General features: G+C 44.4%; 1 protein-coding gene and 1 long non-coding RNA gene across 6 annotated transcripts in view; both read left to right on the top strand.

Moving 5' to 3' along the window:
* CRIM1 (cysteine rich transmembrane BMP regulator 1) overlaps window positions 1–20548 on the top strand; it is a 207614-nt gene that overhangs the window by 99682 nt on the left and 87384 nt on the right. The window lies entirely within an intron of this gene.
* Window positions 15468–19110, top strand: LOC125960926 (uncharacterized). The gene is made up of 3 exons (XR_007471117.1): window positions 15468–16363; window positions 16865–17036; window positions 17229–19110. It is a non-coding gene; the product is annotated as an uncharacterized LOC125960926 (long non-coding RNA).

The following is a 20548-nucleotide window of genomic DNA, read 5'->3' as shown; positions in this document are numbered from 1 at the left end:
CACTGGGCTGCTTCCTGAGATAAACTGAGCTCCCTGGGGCCGGAGAGATTTCTTTCCGTCTGGATGGCCACCTTCCAGGAATGCTTAGAAGAAATGTTACCTTGGAAAGGAGGTTCAAGTAGAAGGCTTCCGTTTTTATCCCCAAGCTTCCGTGAGTCTGGTAAACATAAACCTTAGGGTGATTATTACGTATTGACCTAATTTTGACTTTGGCATTCAGAACCAAAGGATATTCAGTTAAAGGGCTCTAATGAAGAAATTGGAAGCATGGAGAAGGAAGCCATCCAAAAATCCCAGGGTAAATTATTTGCAGGGGGAGATAAGTTCTCACAGCTCTTTGGTTTCCTGTATTTTAAATAGTCAGTGACCCTTCCTCCCCTGCTGCCCCTTCTCCACATGCATCCTGTGTTCCCACCTGAACTGGATTCCCTCCATCCCCCAAGCTGTCTCGAGCTCTGGGCCTTTGCATTTGCAGTGGGCTCTTCCCTGATTGCCTTCCCCTTCTACAAACTTCTCCTCTTTCAGGACTACATTTCCTTCTCTTTGAAGTGTTTTTCAGTCTTCAGCCCCTAAAGATGACTTAGGTGTCTCTCCTCTGCTCCCTTGTAATCTAATTCCCATGTATCTCTTTTTTTTTTTTTCCCCTGTATCTCATAGCCCTTTTCATAATACATGGAAATCATTGGGTTTTTTTGGTCAGTCTCTCCTACTCTCTGTGCTTCTCAGGGAAGGGAGTATTTTATAGCCTCTGGTACATAGAACAGGACTTGATATAAAATGGTAACCGACATTTATGAATGAGTGAATGAATGAATGAATGAATGAACAGGCCCACTATTGGCCATGATGACTTATATGTTGAGGAAGAGAAAAATTATCTTCCTGCCATTAGGTGGTAATACTACTCCTTGTCTCACTATAAAACCCTTGCAGTTTCCCCCCAACCCCCTTCTTTATGGCCAGTCCTCAGTATTGCAGAAATCCTCCACTCCAAGCACTGGGCTCACCTCTCAAAGCATGAGATGTCTTTATCTCTCCATTCTACCTTTTCTAATAGTATTGTTCATCCTGCAGGACTCCCAGTTAAATTCTACTTTATCCACAAGGTCTTTGTTCTTCAGCCAACACCCGTCTCACTCCCTAGGTACTCCCAACATATCCTGTCCATGTTGCCAATTAATCATATACTTCCTTGCATTGTTATGTAACTGTTAACATGGGTAAAGTCTTGTCTCACCAGCTAAAGGACATTTCTACAGGTCAGGAATTGTGTCTTCTTTCTTTTCCTCTGTGTATGCATTAATTATGAATGAATCAGTAATGCAGAATACACTCAGACTGTGACTTAACCTAGTTGAGCATATTAAATGGGTTCCCACTTATTAAGGAGGATGACAGACAGGTCATACTTTGATAAGAGAATAAAAACCCAAACAATCACGTGAAAGTGGAAATAAAAAGAAGAGAGTCTAATATGTTGTAATACTGGTAGTATTTTAAGAGAAGAAAACTACCCAACTGTATCCTTGTGTGTGATCCACGTCAAGGGTTTTCTCTTTGAGACCATGATTAGGTATAAAGAAGAGCATTTTAGAATATGCAAAGCCCTGTTATGATGACTTGACCTTTACCAGCATATTTATAAAGAGGACTGTTAAGAAATTAGAGCCATTTGAGATCAAAACTGATTGTGTGGTGAATTCAGGGGGGAAAGCCCTTTATAGTCAGGACAGAGTAAGGTAAAATATTGGAAACTTTAGCATTAGAGGTTTACCTTAGGTGGAAGTCACAGCCCTTTTTTTGTAGGACTTATTATACTTGCATAGACTAAAAAAGGAATTTGTGGACATTCTGCCCTCATCTTAAAGAATAAATCCCTCCCTCCTTCATTACCATCCAAATGGAATTGCCATTCCCAGTGAGACTGTGTCACCCATTAAGGCCCCTGACTGCCCTGTTTGGGTGTAAGTACTTGCTCACTTGGTGAATTTTCTTTTGAGTTGCCTGTTCTCAGTTCATTTATTCATTCAGTTATTCATTCATTCATGGAACATGAGCTGAGCTCTTCCAAGTGATAGATACTCCCCTCCAGATGTCCTTATGGTGCATGGATATCTCTTTCCACTTCCATGCCTGACAAGTACTGGTTCTCCCACCCACCTCTGCCCTTTCTAAGGATACGTTAGTCCTTCTCCCCTTGCTGAGTCTCTGTGTTTTCTTAATGGCCCATCCTTCATTGTCCCCTCTTTTTTTTTTTTTTTTTTTTTGTCCCCTCTTTTGCTGTCTTTTCTCCTGAACTTCATCCTGTTTAGATATAATTCTTTGTGATAGAATTATCATTTTAAAATCTTCCTTCCCTCAACTTGGTTTAGGTGTCCAAGCACTCTGCTAATTCTTTTCATCCTCTTCTCTTCTGTTGGTGCTAGAATATGTTGTGAGGTGTAGGGCAGCTCATCATACCTTTCAGGAGATAGTGAAAAGGAATGAGACTTAGTGGCTCTGGGCCTTAAACTGGGCCTGAACCCTGCATGATGACAAAAAGGAAAAATGGGACTGTCCATGGGGCTCATGACACCTCATGGTCTTTGCAAGACCCTTTGTACATGTGTGCATGTGTGCATGCCAGTGCCTCCATGGAAAAGGAAACTTACAAAGAGAAAGTTATGTCAAATCAAATGATGTCTTTGCAGGGAAGGAAAAACAGGAAAGTCTTTAAGTAACATCTAGGTGGCAGTAACAGTGACAGCTTAAACTTGTACCTTGCTGTTTACAAAGCATTTTTTACTTTTGCTGCCCTCATTTTGTCATCTTTCTGACTCCATGAGAAACTTATGGATATGAAAACAGAGGTTGAGAGAATAAGTGACTTGTGCAAGATCACAAATGTTTTTTGGTACAAGGGACAGAGCAGGTCCAAGTCTTCAGCCCAGGTTCTTTGATTCAAAGCCCTATACTCTCCAGTGCAGTTTTTTTTTTTTTTGGTACAATGTTCTGTTGTTGTTTTTAAGTTCAGGAAATATATTAAAGAATATGAATTTATATCTCACCATCATGTTTGTTTATATCAGCATAGTACATATTAACACAATATACCCATGTTTCAGTTACACATGGCTGTGTAACAAGACACCCCCAAAAGTAGTTGCTTAAAACAATGAAGATTTATTATTTCTCATGCCTCAGTGTTTTAACTGGGAGGTTCTTCTGTAGGCAGCTGGTGGGTCATCTGGGGCTAGATGGTCTACGGTGGCATCATTCTTACATATCTGGCTGGAAAGGCCTGTCACCCCCTGTGTGGTCCTTCATCCTGGCTCCTCTGTGTGATGGCAGAAGCAAGGGAGGAAGCAGCAAAGCCTTAAAAGAGACCAAGAACTTGGAAGTCACACAGCATGACCTCCACTGCATTCTGATAGTGTAAGCAATTCACAGGGAGAGCCTTCGTTCAAAGTGTGGGGCAATGGATTCCACCTCTTGATGGGAGAAGCTGCAAAGAATTTGTGACTTTTTTTTTTTTTGCGGTACACAGGCCTCTCACTGTTGTGGCCTCTCCCGTTGCGGAGCACAGGCTCCAGACGCGCAGGCTCAGCGGCCATGGCTCACGGGCCCAGCCGCTCCGTGGCATGTGGGATCTTCCTGGACCGGGGCACGAACCCGTGTCCCCTGCATCGGCAGGTGGACTCTCAACCACTGCGCCACCAGGGAAGCCCTGTGACCATTTTTAATCCACCATAACATACATGTCATCAAAATAGGGGCCTCCTTAGGTTTCATTTTCTAATGGTCGAAAGTTGGTGGAGTGTTGCAGCTCTGCGACCTTCTTTCCAAAGACTAAATGTCCTTCTGGCCCTGGGACTCAGGGCCCTCCTTTCTCTCAGCTGCTCTGTTTCTGCTTCTCCCTTCACTTGCCAGTCAGCAGTTCACCTGGGAGTAGATAAATGATTGAGGAGCCTCTGAGCACCACCTCAACTTTAAGCATCATTTAGCCAGTCATTATTTTTAACTCCTCTCCTTATGGAATGTTGTGACTATCTAGTTAATCTTGGTTTTCTCTCATCACACAACAGGGAATGCCATTTTTGGACGCCATAAGACTGCCTGATAAAACCAGGTCAATTTTTAAAACTAACAGAAAAAAACCCCAAACTTTCAAAGATGTACATAGTAATTCCCTTGGTAATGGTTGATTCTGGAATGGATAGTTGTCTGAGAGAAATATACCCACCAGGTGTGGTTGGAGGGTAGATCCAGCCTGCGCTGTACCTCTGTGCATCCCATGTCCTCCTGTGTCGGCCAGCTTAGACTGTTTTGTTTTTTCTCTGCACTCCTCACCATTTGCTATCCCCGATGTATGTGCTGCATTTTACAGAGTTTTCTCTTTGCCTCTGTAATTTTTCACCAGGCTTTTTAGATACAGGTTCACAGGGGAGAAATTAACTAGTTAAAAATCTAAAAAGTAATACCTTTACTGTATTCCCTTTTACCGTAAGTCAAATGAGTGTTTCAATATCCTTATGCCTTTTGCTTTGTTATGTAACTGTTCTTATGTTTTTATTAAGAAGATGAATGAATATAATGTTATTGACAGTCACCCATTCTAAATTTATTTTAATGAGATTTGTCCCCAACTTTTTGTTCTGAAACATTCTGTTTTCAATTTCTGTCTCTAAATATCCATTCCTTAATAGTTATTTAGAAAAGCCCAATCCAGTTATTTTGAGGTGGAAATAAATTAAGTCAGTGTTTATAACGTTGAAAAACTTAAAATAGGGTTTCTCCTGGGTTGTGTGCAGTGTATCAAGCCAGGTTCCCAAGCTCTCTCCTGTCTGCAGCCTCTCTGACTAAAGGGTCTGATTCTCTTCCAGAACCTATATCCAGAACATTTATATCTCTTGCTTTCTGAGACTATACTGAAAATCCTCTTTTATTTTAAAATCAAGATTTGGAAGCACTTTTAACTTTTTCTTCTTAGTCCAAAGTAATTAAAAATTTTAGATTATCTGTAGGCTAAAATGTTGACTGTTATGTGACTTTGGTTTTCTCTAAAACGTTTAATAGAATGTCTCGAGCACATTAGATTCTGAGTACAGTTCCAGTGAAAATGTAGCTGAACCTGAATCCCAGCGCTGCCCCACCCACAGGAGGCAGGTTGTATGGCTCTCCCGTTTCAGGAAGGGTCCTGCCCGCTGAGTGGCAGAGCCAGGCTTTGTGAGCACAGATCACCAGCTAGCACCGCACTGCTGTGGTCCTGAGCTCACTCCCCAAAGCCCCTCTCCGGCCCCACCACTCAGGGGACCTAACATTCCATGTCATACACTTGCTTTTACAGTGTAGTGTGTGGGCAAATGTGTACATGTGAGTAGACCGTTCAGCAGCTAAAGAATACTCCTTCACACGTCACCTGGTGCTATGCAGAAAAAACCTGTGCCTGGATACTGAGTTCTAGAATCCAGGTCCACTTCTGCATGAATCTGGACAAGCCTCACAACATCTGGGTCTGTTTTCTTACCTGAGAGAGAAGGAGGGGAGGAGGGATTTGATGATCTCAAAAGTAGCTTCTACTTAAATTTAAATTTTTTGACTTTTCCCAAACCCTTTAGAGAAGGGAAAAAAAAAAACACCCCAATCTGCTGGTGATAGGAGACTCCTGAGAAAGAAATGAGAAGGGAAATTTTAGAAAATCCCAGAACTCAGAAGATAATGGGAGAGATATATGGTTTTCATCATGAAGGGGATAAAGTCCAAAGGAAGTCATAAAAGAATTACGGTTACTTTTTCTTTTTTTTCCATTTTCTTTTAAAAAAAAATAGGAAAGGCAAAATGAAATAATAGTAATAATTTTTTCTTAGACTAATAATTTAAACCAGGATGCTCAGAACTGGTTGAATTGTGAAAACTGAGTGGTAATCCAACAAAATAGATTGCCTGTTGGTTAATGGCTAGTTGAATATTGCTAGTTAGTTGTTGTTTTAATATCTGTAAATAGATAGCCCCTTATATAGCAGGAGCAGAGACTGTGTGGCCAAAGGCTGAATCCATAAGATAAGGACTTACTGTGTTAAACTGCTTTCTCATAGAATGTGGATATCTCTGCCTGTCCGCCTGCCTTTCTGGGTACGTTGTGGGGAGCGTGCTGGGTGTGGCATCCTCGTACCCCTGCATGCTCACCACCATGAACTCCCATCAGCCTGTGCATGGCTGCTGGCTGGCTCCCACACCAGTATTTGTACCTCCCTTTCCCCAGCTATTGCTACCCCACTTCCCTTAAGGTAGTCTGTCTTTGTCTTTCTTCCCTGTCACTCCTCTTTATGCAGCGTCTCCATATTTTCATTGCATTTTTCTTTATTTCACACTAACTTGTATATACACACAGAGAGCATTATATTTGTGGAAGAGGTTTAGATTCTGTTCCTAACCTTATGATTACACCATTTCTTTCTATGTCTCTTAAAATAAAAAATGGTCTACTGAGTTAAGTTCCTTTTTCTTTGTTTGAGCCTCAGTTTTATTTCTGTCTTGTAAGACATTGACCTTAGAAGACAATTTCTCACTCATACTGTGTCATATTATAACAGCTACAAACACTGTAATTCCAGGAAAGGAAACAAGAAAAAAGGAAGGATGCCTAACCCTATTGTATCAGAAAGATACATCAGATATACAGCCCATGACCAGAACGAAGGTCATGAATTTTTTTCCTTTACCACAACATCTAGATAGTCATACTCTGCTGCTTCAGGTTGAAAATCTGACTCCAGAGCCTCAGCCTATCATTCTGCTGCTTGACGCCTTTAGGAGGGTGTTGAGGGGCCAGAGGGTGGGCGGGAGGATTACACAAGGGTCAGGAACACGGAGGACAAGACTGTCATCACAGGGCACATCAGCCCAACCAGACACGGATGTCAAAGCCAGAAACTTCCTGCATGTGGCTCAGAAAAGGCAGGTTCCTTTTCAAAGCTCAGGGAGCCCCCCCTTAGTTCTTTGAGATGGTGTTAAGTTCTTTAGATCATCAAATAACAGTTATTGTAGATCCCTATGCTCTTAACAGTGTGCTAGGTAATTAAGTTGCATGTATCATGCTTATGGAAACTAACCAGTGGAAATTATCCCTGAATATTCATTTTCAAAAGTACTTTATCAAATTAAGACTCTTGTAATGAATTATCATGTCCATCTGTTCCCAAGACCTTGTCTTGAAGAAGACGGCACTTAATAACAGTTTTGGGGGTTTTTTGGTAAGATTAATCTTTTAGTAGACAAATATCTCTAATTCAGTTCACTTTTTGGTTGTTCCCTTTAATTTGAATAATTATCCAGCTGCTTTTGGGGAATAAATAAAATTAAGTTATCCAATATGTAAAATATGGATTAGCATAGCACAGATTTAAAACATTCCTGACTCTTGACATGCTGTCATGGTAGCATTCTCTCTGTTTCTAAACACATGCAGAAAAATTTGGAAATATATTTGAAGCCCTTCTTTCTCAACTAAGAAAAGAACATCTATTCTGTTGCCCTCTGTCACAGTAATTTTTGGCCCAAAAGAGCAAGTCAACTCATGACGAAAAAAGACAGAGTCTATATTAAACTCTGATGTTTTTAAAACAAAATAATTGTAGGAATTCCATGTTATTATTGGACTTATCCCCAGAATGAAGAAAATATGCTTTCCTAGAAGTAAAGCCCTTGCCCATTGGAGATGAACTATCTCCCTAGTAGAGAGTTTAATTTGTCAATAATTCACTTCAGATGTGGAAGCCCTGCACTTCCTATACTAGTGCCTTATGTCTTTGGCGTTTCACCATACATTAGACCAGTGTCTAGTCTTAGTTTATATTTGTTTCAGTCCTGAAACAAAGCTCAGGGCTCTCACTCAGAGGCTTTCAGTTTGATCTGAGTGAGCCTGGCCATCACCAGATGATAAAGACACGGCCTTCTGACCCTCGCTCAAAGAGAGTAACTCAGCTGAATTCCATAAGACTTTCGATTAAGTTGGAAAGTGGAATGCACAGCCTGGATAATATTGAACCTCAGAGGGCTTTCCCCACCCACCCTCATTTGAAATCATCACATCATGACACAGCTGAACGGGAGAACAGCTCCAGACAGTTCTGCAAAAATGTTTTGTGAAGCTATTTACGTAACTAATAAGCAAATCTAGCATATTCAAATCCTACCTCTTCTGGAAATACCAGAAGCAACCCCAAATTTGGTGTACTATATTTTACTCTTCATCTGCACCTTTACGTGGGATGTAAGTGATAAGACTCATTACTGTGTGGACACAGAGTGCAGAGGGTTCAGGGTTATATTTGCCCAGCAGATGTTTAACTGCTTGACTGCAACCCTGAAGGTGGAGGCAGCTGGTTTCTCTTGGACTTGATGCTCAGTTAGTCTCTTGTGAATGTATCACACAGACAAGTGCAGTTTAAATGAACCTTTCCTGATTTTGCCTTTGTTTGTATGTCATGACTCTTACGATAAGATGATAAGAGTACTCTGATCTCCATAACTAGATCATGGATTCTTGAAGACTCTTATGACACTTCCTAAGACATTAGATTGTGTACTTTTTTGAGGACAAGGTTGCACCTTGTAAGTCTCAATCTCATCATTGCCTACCACAGTATATGCTTTTGGTTAAATTTATAGATAGTTAAACTGTGGCAGGTCCTAGCATCAGAATCCTACAGTGTTTTTAGTCTGTGTGGAGAACAAATATTCGAGTGTTTATCATGTGCTGGATGTTATGCTAACCTTGTAGGAATAAGATGTAGACACTGATGTCAAGGAGCTTACCATCTAAAGGAAAGGCATATACATGCCACATCTTCTTTATCCATTCATCTGTTGATGGACACTTAGGTTGCTTCCATGTCCTGGCTGTTGTAAATAGTGCTGCGGTGAATATTGTGGTACATGACTCTTTATGAATTATGGTTTTCTCAGTGTATACGCCCAGTAGTGGGATTGCTGGGTCGTATGGTAGTTCTATTTTTAGTTTTGTAAGGAACCTCCATACTGTTCTCCATAGTGGCTGTATCAATTTACATTCCCACCAACAGTGCAAGAGGGTTCCCTTTTCTCCACACCCTCTCCAGCATTTATTGTTTCTAGATTTTTTGATGATGGCCATTCTGACCATGTGAGGTGATACCTCATAATTGTTTTGATTTGCATTTCTCTAATGATTAGTGATGTTGAACATTCTTTCATGTGTTTGTTGGCAATCTGTATATCTTCTTTGGGGAAAGAAGATGTGGCACATATATACAATGGAATATTACTCAGCCATAAAAAGAAACGAAATTGTGTTATTTGTAGTGAGGTGGATGGACCTAGAGTCTGCCATACAGAGTGAAGTAAGTCGGAAAGAGAAAAACAAATACCGTATGCTAACACATATATATGGAATCTTAAAAAAAAATGGTTATGAAGAATCTAGGGGCAGGACAGGAATAAAGACACAGACCTAGAGAATGGACTTGAGGACACTGGGAGGGGGAAGGGTAAGCTATGACGAAGTGAGAGAGTGGCATGGACTTATATATACTACCAAATGTAAAATAGATAGCTAGTGGGAAGCAGCCGCATAGCACAGGGAGATCAGCTCGGTGCTTTGTGACCACCTAGAAGGGTGGGATAGGGAGGGTGGGAGGGAGACACAAGAGGGAGGAGATACGGGGATATATGTATATGTATAGCTGATTCACTTTGTTATAAAGCAGAAACTAACACACCCTTGTAAAGCAATTATACTCCAATAAAGATGTTAAAATTAATAAAGGAAAGGCAGACATGTAGAAAACAATGCAATTTAGAGGGCTACGTGCTTTAGAGATAGCAGTGTGCAAAAAACAGTAAGCTCACAGAGCAAAGAGATCCTATTTGGAAAACTGTTGGATTTGACTTTTGAGTTCAGTCTTTAAGAATGAGTCAGAGTTCACCAGATGGAGAAAGAGGAAAGGGCATTCTAGGCTATTGTGGTCATTGATTTTTAAACTTTTAATGTGTCTTGCAACTGAAAACATTACCACTAGAAAAGGGAACCCTCTTGCACCGTTGTGGGAATGTAAATTGATACAGCCACTATGGAGAACAATATGGAGTTTCCTTAAGAAACTAAAAGTAGAACTACCATACAACCCAGCCATCCCACTACTGGGCATACACCCTGAGAAAACCATACTTCAGAAAGAGTCATGTACCACAATGTTCATTGCAGCACTATTTACAATAGCCAGGACACAGAATCAACCTAAGTGTCCACCGACAGATGAATGGATAAAGAAGATGTGGCACATATATCCAATGGAATATTACTCAGCCATAAAAAGAAACAAAATTGAGTTATTTGTAGTGAGGTGGATGGACATAGAGTCTGTCATACACAGTGAAGTAAGTCGGAAAGAGAAAAACAAATACCGTATGCTGACACATATATATGGAATCTAAAAAAAAAAAAAGGTTCTGAAGAACCTAGGAGCAGGACAGGAATCAAGATGCAGGCATAGACAATGGACTTGAGGACACGGGGAGGGGGAAGGGTAAGATGGGACGAAGTGAGAGAGTAGCAATGGCATATGCACACTACCAAGTGTAAAACAGATAGCTAGTGGGAAGCAGCCGCATCGCACAGGGAGATCAGCTCGGTGCTTTGTGACCACCTAGAGGGGTGGGATAGGGAGGGTGGGAGGGAGACGCAAGAGGGAGGGGATATGGGGATACATGTATACGTATAGCTGACTCACTTTGTTATACAGCAGAAACTTAACATTTTAAAGCAATTATACTCCAATAAAGATGTTTTAAAAAAAAAAGTCAACTACACTTCAGTAAAAAAAAAAAGAAAAAGGAAAAAATATTACTAATCCTGCCTATCTTTATGATTCAAGAAAAATGGAATTCATGACAGTGTTGGTTTTTTTCTTAGATAATCATCCCTTGGCAAGACTCCATCACTTGTTCAAGATATTTATTACTTTCTTATTGCTTTCAATTAAAGATACTTCTTAGTATGGTATGCAAGGCCCCTTGTTAACCAGCTCTGGCCTATCTCACTAGCCATGTCTCCTGCAAGTTCCCCCACAGTATCCTCCAGTCCCAAATCCCAGCACAGCATATGTTCCTGGTGGCTGAACCATTTGCTCCAACCTAAAACACTATATTCTTTCTTGCCCTGTAGATGTGAGTAGGTTCTTTCCTCTTCCTGGAATGTCTTTCCCTCCATCCCCACTTCCCCTTGTTTGATGGACACTTCCCATCTGTGCCCACTCACACTCCCCTACTCACACATATACACACAGCATCAACGCTTTGTTCCTCTAGTTGGCAGAATGATCCTTAGGGATGAATGGAGGTCTTTGGACACGTGAGGGACTCCAGTGTTGAAGAGGTGGAATAGCTACTGCTAAGTGTGTACCCTTTTTTTTTTTTACTCTCCACCAGTCATCAACAACTTGGGTATTTGCAGTTGGCAGCCTTTGGGCTGAATTTGACCCCAAGACATGTTTTCTTTGATTTGCCTTTTTTTTTTTTTTTTTTGCCATCTTTAAATTAGTCATCAGCATTTAAAACCTGGGATGCTTGACTCAAAACTCTGGCTTCTCTTGAGCAGTTGAAAGGTGTAGCAACACTGTACGTTTCTGCATGGAGTGAGTAGTGAAGCCCCTTCAGAGGGCACAGACCCTCTAGAGTTGTCTGCAACATCCCACTTCCCTTTGAATGAAGACAGGTTTGCCATCTCTGGGTGTAACTGACTTGGGGTTGGTGTTGAGAGACAAGATATGGATGGAGGTTAAAGGGGCAGGAAATTTAGAAGTATCATGAAGGTGGTGACTCAGGTAAAGCGCCATGGGTTTGGGCTGTATTGTTAAGGAGTTACCATCAGGATGAGGCCCACGCCGAGAAGAAAAGGGAGAGATTTGGGAGTAGATGTCTCCGGGAGGTTGAAGGGTTGGTGCAGTGGGAGCTTGGGCCTGAGAGAGCTGGAAGGAGGGATGAACCGTTGTGCTCGGCGACTAGGATATCTGACGTGAAATTTGAGATTGCGGTGGCTAGTAAAGTAAGTGGCCGAAGTGGAGGGGCAGCAAGGGCCACTGGATTCCAAAAGATCAAGCGAGGCCAGGACGTTGAAACTGCTTCCTCCACATAGACCCGGAAGCTCCCAGTTTATAATGATATACGTAAAATAGCTAACAGGTGTTGAGGGCTTCTGTGTTCCAGGCACTTTCCTGGGTACTTCTCACATATCAGTTTATTTAATCCACACAGCAGTCCTGTGAGATATGGGTACGTTAGTCACCCTCATCCTACAGGCAGTACAAGTGAGGCTTGGAGGGGTGACGTGTTGCCCAAGGTCATACAGCTCCTAAGTGGCCAGAACTCAAACCTAAGACTGCCGGATGTCAGAGTACATTCTCTGAACCTCCACCCCCGTAGGAAATGGGCAGGAGGCAAAGTCACAGAGAGGGAGGGCCTGCATGAGGGAGGAAAGCGGTAGCTTTCCGTGGGCTAGCCCACGGCGGTCAGCTTGGAGACCGTCTGCCTCCCTTCCACCCCAGGTGAAGGGTGAGTGTGGGGAAATTCATGGTCTCACTGTAAGGAAGTAGTGTTTTCAGGCGAGCCAGGTTAGGACAGATTGGAGTGGTATACTCTGTGGTGATGTTCAGATGCTGAGAGAGGAAAGGGTGGGGAAGGCAGAGCAGTGGGCCTGGGAGGATGAGTCCCTGGGAAGCAGAGCGATTCTTTGTGGGGATGTGCATTCCCTTGAGGACGGGAGACCAGAGGACCTTGCACTTTGCACTGATGACAAGGATGAGAGGTCTGGGAATCGACAGCCCACAGGGAGCCCGTGGACGTGTGCTCAGAGTCAGCTCTTTCAGCAGCAGCTCAGGCTGCAGGCAGCTCCGAGGAGGTGAAGGAGCATTAGCCACCCAAGCAGTGGAGGATTTGTCCAGATTTTCAAATAGGAGGTTCAGTCCTGATGTCATTAGTGTTTGTGCGTCACGTGCTCCGGGGAGGAGACAGAATAGTCCCCATCCGATTGTGTTCTGGTTTGTGATTATGTATATCTGACACCTCCCTAAACCAGACTTCCTAAATGGAGGCTCAGGACCCCGCGTATCCCCAGCCCTACCCAGCTGAGTGCCTCCCACACGCACACACTCGGCAGGTAGTTACGGGACCACTGCATGTTCACCAGCAAGCTGATTCCACGTTCCAAAGCATCCGTTTCTAATACGGTCGGCGAATCCAGCCCTGAAATGGAAACACCTGACGTTTCTCTGATACAAGGTCCTGTCCCCACCAGACCTAGTCCTCCTCCTTCGCAGAGTGCCACGTGCCGGTTTCCCCTCTTTCCTGCTTTTCCCGCCTGGGTCTCCATGCGCCTCTCCTGTCCCCCTCTGCGGCTGTCCTGCCCACCATGGGAGCACACGCCAGTGTCTTTCCCCCGGGCCCGGGAAGGTGAAGGCAGAGAGCCTGCCTGTCCTGGGATGTGGTGGTTATCAGCTTGTTGGGCTGAACTGAGTGCAGTTCAGGATGCCTGCCAGATCCCAGCTCTCACGGTTCAGCAGGGGCACGGGCCCTGGGGGTGCTTCCCAGCTGTGTGTCTGTGCCTCTGGCTCCCTTGCAGGAGGGAGTCTCTTGGGAACTGCCCCAACTCTCCTCTCCTTTAAGCAGTCATGTGGAGGCGGTAACCGATGTGAAGTGCCCTTGCTTTCTCCTGACCTCACCTGCTTACTGTGGGGCTTGACTCTGCAAGATAATTTATAGATCTTCCAGGAACCATGTGGGCTCACTGCCTCTATTTTCTTACAATTTATACCACTTTTCTCTCAAAATTAGCACCTAAGGCTAAGTTTCTTGAGCCACAGGCCAGCCTTGAGGATCCAGCCATAATCATGTGCTCCTTGAGAAAGCTGGGAAGAGGGCAGCTAAAATGACTGTGTCATTAGGGGCTTACAGTGGACTTTATCATTATTGCCAGTACCGCATAGTAAGAAATGAAGAGGAATATCTTACCTGCTTGCCCTCAATTGATACTGTCCCTATACTGGAGCATATCCTTCAGTTGCTCCCCGCAGAAAAAAGCGAAACATGACAACAGCAACCAAAAATGCAGAGTGAGTTTGCTGTTGTCTCTGAAGGGAAAGTGGTGAAGAACATGGGGTTTCTGGTTTTACAGGTGAAAAGAGGAGCGGGGGAGGCTTCTGGAAGGAGGCACGTGTGATCCTTAGAGCTGGGTGGTGTGCTTGCTGCTGCAACTAAGGCACATGCCTAACCCCCTGGGTGGTGGAAATGTAAGGCATCACAGGAGGAATGAGCAGGAGAAAGGGTGAAGGAGGGTTTGTTACTTAGCAGTAAATCTTACAATGAGGCGGGAGAAGCATGGTGGTCCTAAGAAACTTCCGTAGGGAGGAGTGCAGGATAGTTGGACCCTCAGGTGGGAAACCCATTTCGTTTTGGATGTTTTATTTGCAGTCTTTTCTTTTTTAAACTTATACATACCTAGAAAGAGGTAAGAAATTTAATCCGTAGAAAGATAGTACATCAGATATAATTAAAGTTGAAAATACTTTTTACAGGATAAGAATATGTTTTATGTGTCATTGTAACTTCCTTTGCTGACAGTTTCATTGTTACCCTGTGTGGAATCCTAGTACTACACGTGCTTTGCCCTTTTAATTCCACATTTATTCTTGTGTAAAGGGAGTCTTCCTTCCCACCTGACTAGAGTTGGTTTTGATTTATAGACAGTGATTCTCCCCTTTCAAAGGGCTCAACACTGAGTTTGGGTGTGGAATAAATGCAGGGTTGGGAGATATGTTTGCAGGGGCCTCACTGAGTTGTTTTCCCTCCAGGAAGGGGCAGGGAATAAGGATCTGCTTGGGGAAGATGAGGAGTCTGACAGTTTGCTGCTTTGCTGAGTGGTGGTGGGAGTGGCAAAGAGGATTCCTCTCCCCACGGTGTCTTCTTCTAACTCCCTATCGTTTAGCATCCTTTACAGTTTCTCTAGTCACTCTGGTGAAACAAACTGTTGATTCTTCAACTTGCTGAGTATATTGTTTCTTTTCCTGCATTCCCCTCCAAAACAAAACAAAACAAAGCAGTGTCAGAGACAAGGCCCATCTTGAGCCGGGCCTGAAGGTTGAGGTGCTTGGTAAGGAGGAGGTGGGTGTGGAAGGGCGAGATGGTGATGTGCTCCAAGGACAGGGTGCAGGCGAGGAGAAGCCGCAGAAGGGGATGAGCCGGGGTCAGACTGTGGCAGTGATGGGAATGACGGTAATGGAATCACAGGATTTTATAGTTTGGAGAAAGCTCATTAAGGTCCAACCATCTTGTATTATGGACAAGAAAACTGAGCATCCCAGAGTTTAAGTGGCTTGCTAGCAGTCATCCATTTTCTGGTGGATGATGGATGGTACTGGATAGTAAATAAAGTTCCTGTTTTCTTCACTCTATGTATTCAGGCAGGAGCAAGTGCTACTAATCAAAATGTGCTACTAATTAAAATGATAAAACTAGTCGTACATAGCTTTTTCCAACGGAAAGTGCAAATTAAACTGTGACGATTGAGACACTGCACCTTTAGGAGCAAGTTGTTCAGAAAGTGGGTCCCAGATTCCCTCCAGTGGAGTCTCCTGGAGAGCTTATTGTACGGGCAGATTCTGGAGCCCTGCCCCAGACTCTGAGAAACAGTCCGTGACTGTGGTACCCTGGAATCCGCATTCTAAACAAATTCCATAGTCTTTCCCTCCACAGACTGATTTTGAAAAGCACTGCACCAATTAGCCCTGAGTTTAAAATTTATAAACATAAAAACTGTAAAAAACAATGCATGGCCTAACCTCTGACTTACTAGCCATGAAAAAAAAAGTTTATTCTAGATTATTGTTTGGATGTCTTTATGTCATTCATTTTTTCATTTACAAGACAAATAAGACATGCCCCTGCACTAGGGGAATTCACAGGAGAAAGAGTAGGATTTTGACTTCATAGGAGGAACAGGTCCACTCCAAGAGGAGAGAAAACTAATCCTGGTTGCTTTTTTGGTCAGAGAAAGCCTTGTAGGGCGGTGGCCTTAAGGCTGTGTGGAATTCACCTGGGGCAAAAGAGAGGCAGGGATTTGAGGAAGAGTGGGCGCTGAGCTGTGGCTCTGAGTGATGGGAGTGGGCGCTGCGCTGCGACGCTGAGTGATGGGAGTGGACGCTGAGCTGCGGCACTGAGTGACGGGAGTGGACGCTGCACTGCGGTGCTGAGTGACAGGAGTGGACGCTGAGCTGCGGCACTGAGTGACGGGAGTGGACGCTGAGTGACGGGAGTGGACGCTGAGCTGCGGCGCTGAGTGACGGGAGTGGACGCTGTGCTGCGGCACTGAGTGACGGGAGTGGGCGCTGCGCTGCGGCACTGAGTGACGGGAGTGGGCCCTGTGCTGCGGCACTGAGTGACGGGAGTGGACGCTGCGCTGCGGCACTGAGTGACGGGAGTGGACGTTGCACTGCGGCGCTGAGTGACGGGAGTGGACACTGAGTGACGGGAGTGGACGCTGCGCTGCGGCGCTGAGTGACGGGAGTGGACACTGAGTGACGGGAGTGGACGCTGCGCTGCGGCGCTGAGTGACGGGAGTGGACGCTGAATGACGGGAGTGGACGCTGCGCTGCGGCGCTCAGTGACGGGAGTGGACGCTGCGCTACGGCGTTGAGTGACGGGAGTGGACGCTACGCTGCGGTGCTGAGTGACGGGAGTGGACGCTGCGCTGCGGCACTGAGTGACGGGAGTGGACGCTGCACTGCGGCGCTGAGTGATGGGAGTGAACACCGAGTGACGGGAGTGGATGCTGCGCTGCAGCACTGAGTGACGGGAGTGGACGCTGAGTGACGGGAGTGGACGCTGCGCTGCGGCACTGAGTGACAGGAGTGGACACTGAGTGACGGGAGTGGACGCTGCGCTGTAGCGCTGAGTGATGGGAGTGGACGCTGCGCTGCGGCACTGAGTGACGGGAGTGGACGCTGAGTGACGGGAGTGGACGCTGCGCTGTAGCGCTGAGTGATGGGAGTGGACGCCGCGCTGCGGCACTGAGTGACGGGAGTGGACACTGAGTGACGGGAGTGGACGCTGCACTGTGGCGCTGAGTGACGGGAGTGGACGCTGCGCTGCGGCACTGAGTGACGGGAGTGGACGCTGAGTGACGGAAGTGGACGCTGCACTGCGGCACTGAGTGACGAGAGTGGACGCTGAGTGACGGGAGTGGACGCTGCGCTGCGGCGCTGAGTGACGGGAGTGGGTGTAGGGGTTCAGTGAATGGCAGATTGCCATTGTTACTGACGTGTGCAGGAGCATGTAGAGGGGCCAGTAGAATGTGGAAGCTAGAGGAGAAGTAGAGCCTAGACTTGGGAGCACCTTGTAAGCTGTACTAGGACTCTGGGACTGTCTGTGTAGACCAGGAAACAAACGACAGGAAGGGAATGCATGAGTGTGCACTGCCTTTGAGCCCGCAGAGCCAGCCAGCGTGGGCCTCCTAAGGAGGGGAGTGCCCTCTAGGGGCTTAGATGATTTTTCTGAGTGCTGTTCGTCTTTGTACTCCGCCACCCACATGCCCACTAAGCTGAATCCATTACCTACTGGAGAGAGAAAAAAAGACAGCTTCACCAACCCACCTGGCTGCAGCTGTGATTACAGTATGCAGACATTTATTGGTTTGGTACCTTGACTGATGATTATCTTAATACTGAGGATAACATTAAAGGCTTGATTTTTCAGGCAAATGGCAAATGCAAGTTGCTTCTTGTTGGAGGTTGAAAAGCCCTTAGCCCATGATTCTGTTTATGTGAACTGACCAAAATAGGTAGGTCCATAGAGAAAGAATAGAGATTCGTGGTTGCCAGGGGCTGGGAGAGGATAAATGGGAAGTACAGGGTTTCTTTATGAGATGATGAAAATGTTCTAAAATTAGGTAGCAGTGATGGTAGCACAACCCTGTGAATATAAAGACCATTGAATTGTATACTTTAAAAGGGTGAATTTTACAGTATGTGAATCGTATCTCAGTAAAATTGTTATTTTATTTGTTTTCTTTAAAAACCCTTAGCACTTCTGCTTCAGATATCCTAAGAGAAGTATGGTATTTGGGGTTTCAGAGAGGAGCTATTATCTGAGGTTGGCCTGGAAGGGCAGATGGTATCTAGACAGACAGCTGGAGATGAGGGCTAGATAAGGAATGTTCAGGAGAGAGTAGGGTGAGCAGTGGAAAGACAGCAAAGGGAGGGCTTGTTTGGAGAATAGAAGGTGACTAGCATCAGGAGTATGAAGAGAAATACTGCGAGATTGAATTCGAATAAAGATCTGTGGACTTGAGAGTGTTGAATGCTAGGCTGAGAAGTTGATCAGTTAAATGAAGAGTAACTGAAGGTTTTTGACTACAGAAGTACAAGAACTGAGCCATAGGATGGGCGTGGCATGAACTGGGAGAAGGGGAGACTTTGGTGAGAGGAGACCAGGTCGGAACCTAGAAGTTGGAGGAGGGAAGGTTTTAGAAGTGAGGGGTAAGTGTGGACATCGATTTACTCATAAGTTAGTCTGTTTCCTTAGCTACCAATCCACATGTTTTCTCCATTCCATTGCTTGCTGTTTATCCAGGCATTGGGGTAAAGGGTAAGAGGGAGATTGGGAGGAGGGACCAAAAAAATAATAAGAATGAAGAGAAAAGGTGATGAGGGCAAGATTCTGTCTGAGTGCTTCAGTTGTTCTGTAATTCAGTGACTCACTACAAGAAGACTCTAGGGGAGTGCCCTCTAGGCTCTTCTAGTGGAAAACACAGGATAGGAAACCTTGTTTGATTTTATTATGTATAGACATAATAAATTTCCTTGGCAAATAAGGGTCCTGATGAGGCCCCCGTTTGTTACCTGAGAGTGTGTGTAGACTATCTGTCGAAAAATAACTCACATGAGTTGTATTATGTTGAACTCTGTGAAATTGCTATTTGACTATTTTTGATCTACAAAGAAAGCAGTTTCGTGAAGTCTCAACCTAATAGATACTTGCTCGATAGATATCTGATGACAGCCCAGATTTTAACCTTTTCTGATTCCTTCATAAGTTCCTTCTTTATTAAGGTGCTAATGGTCTTGAACCTCTGCTGGTCTCAGGTTCGGGGAAGCTGTGAAGAATCAAAAGGTGGCAGTAAGTAAGGAGGGCTTTCCAAGGGGCTGGTAGAGAAGGGAAAGGAGCTGGGAGCAAGCCTGCCGGCCAGAACCAGAGCATCTGAATCCTTGGGTCTTTAGTGTGTAGTCATTCTGGGTTTAGAAATAAAAATTCAACCTAAAGGGTTTTCCTTTCCTAAGTGGGTCACTAGGCAGTTGTGCAGTTTTAGATCTTCTGCAACATGCTGGAGACAACCTGTATGGGTCTCTGAGAAAACAAGAGAGATGTTTCAATGTTGGGAAATAGATCAAATGTCAAAAGCGGGAAAAAGGGCAAACTTAATCATGGTTTTCAGGTTGGTGTGACTTCTGTCGGCCCAGCAGAAAGCCTGGCACGCAAGTGTTGAGGAAAGGTCTCTGAAGGGTTGAAAGGCATCAGAGGAGGTATTTATTGGTTGATCGTATGCTCCCTGGTGTTTAACCTAAAGTAATTTCCTCGAACACGTCAGTGGGAGAGAAGGGGAATTCCCAAAGATGTGGAAAAAGGTTAGTCAGCTATTCTTGTAGGATGCTTTCATTGTAATGACATCCAGATATTGGGATCAGGGTGGGGCCTCTCAGTACTCTACCCCCATTAATCTGTAAACTCTGAGGAGTTTAAGTTGTACAGAGTGTCAAGTGCAATAAATATTGTTACTGTAACGTCACAGGGATATGATCATCTGCTTAAAACTGCAGTGCCTAGGCACATAAAAATGAGAGACTGTGGGATAACCTTACCAGGGACTAAAAGCTCAGTTCATATTTACTCAGCTGTAGAAGGTGATTGTCCTGTAGGAATAGAGACTATGAATCAAGAGCTCCCGGCTTTGCTCACACAAAACAGCCAAACATTTATTTTAAACCATAGTCAGAAATACCATTGCAGCAAAACTTTAATTACCTAACACCCTCTTCTCCAATATAATCTGTATATAACCATCTCCTCACATGGAAGAAGCCTGAGAGGGGATATTCACACCTTTCCAGTGGCTTTAATGGAGTTTGGTGCAAATTTTAACTTAATTCGTTTCCTTTTTAGTTCCACAGTTAACTATAAATGTCATTAAACCTCTAGGCCTGATTATGGAAGTACTTGTGGACAACAGTCATATTTTAATTTATGAAAGATCCAAAGAAAAATAGAACAAAACAATCAAATAAGAAGAGGGAAAAAACAGAATTAATGTGCTAATGGTTCTTCCTTGCTGGGAATGTTACCCTCCCCTGATCTTGGCCTCTCTGGTACATAAATACCCACATACTTCCGGCAAGGATGTCTCTTTTTAGGATGTCTTCCTTTCACTCCTGCCAACCTGGGAACTCCCTTAGTCATCCTCTCTACCCTCTGACCCACGCTTCCATTG

This window comes from Orcinus orca, chromosome 13 (genome assembly GCF_937001465.1).
Source record: "Orcinus orca chromosome 13, mOrcOrc1.1, whole genome shotgun sequence".
NCBI lineage: Eukaryota > Metazoa > Chordata > Mammalia > Artiodactyla > Delphinidae > Orcinus > Orcinus orca.
The sequence above is the reverse complement of the archived record's forward strand: the minus strand, read 5'-3'. Positions and strand labels throughout refer to the sequence as shown.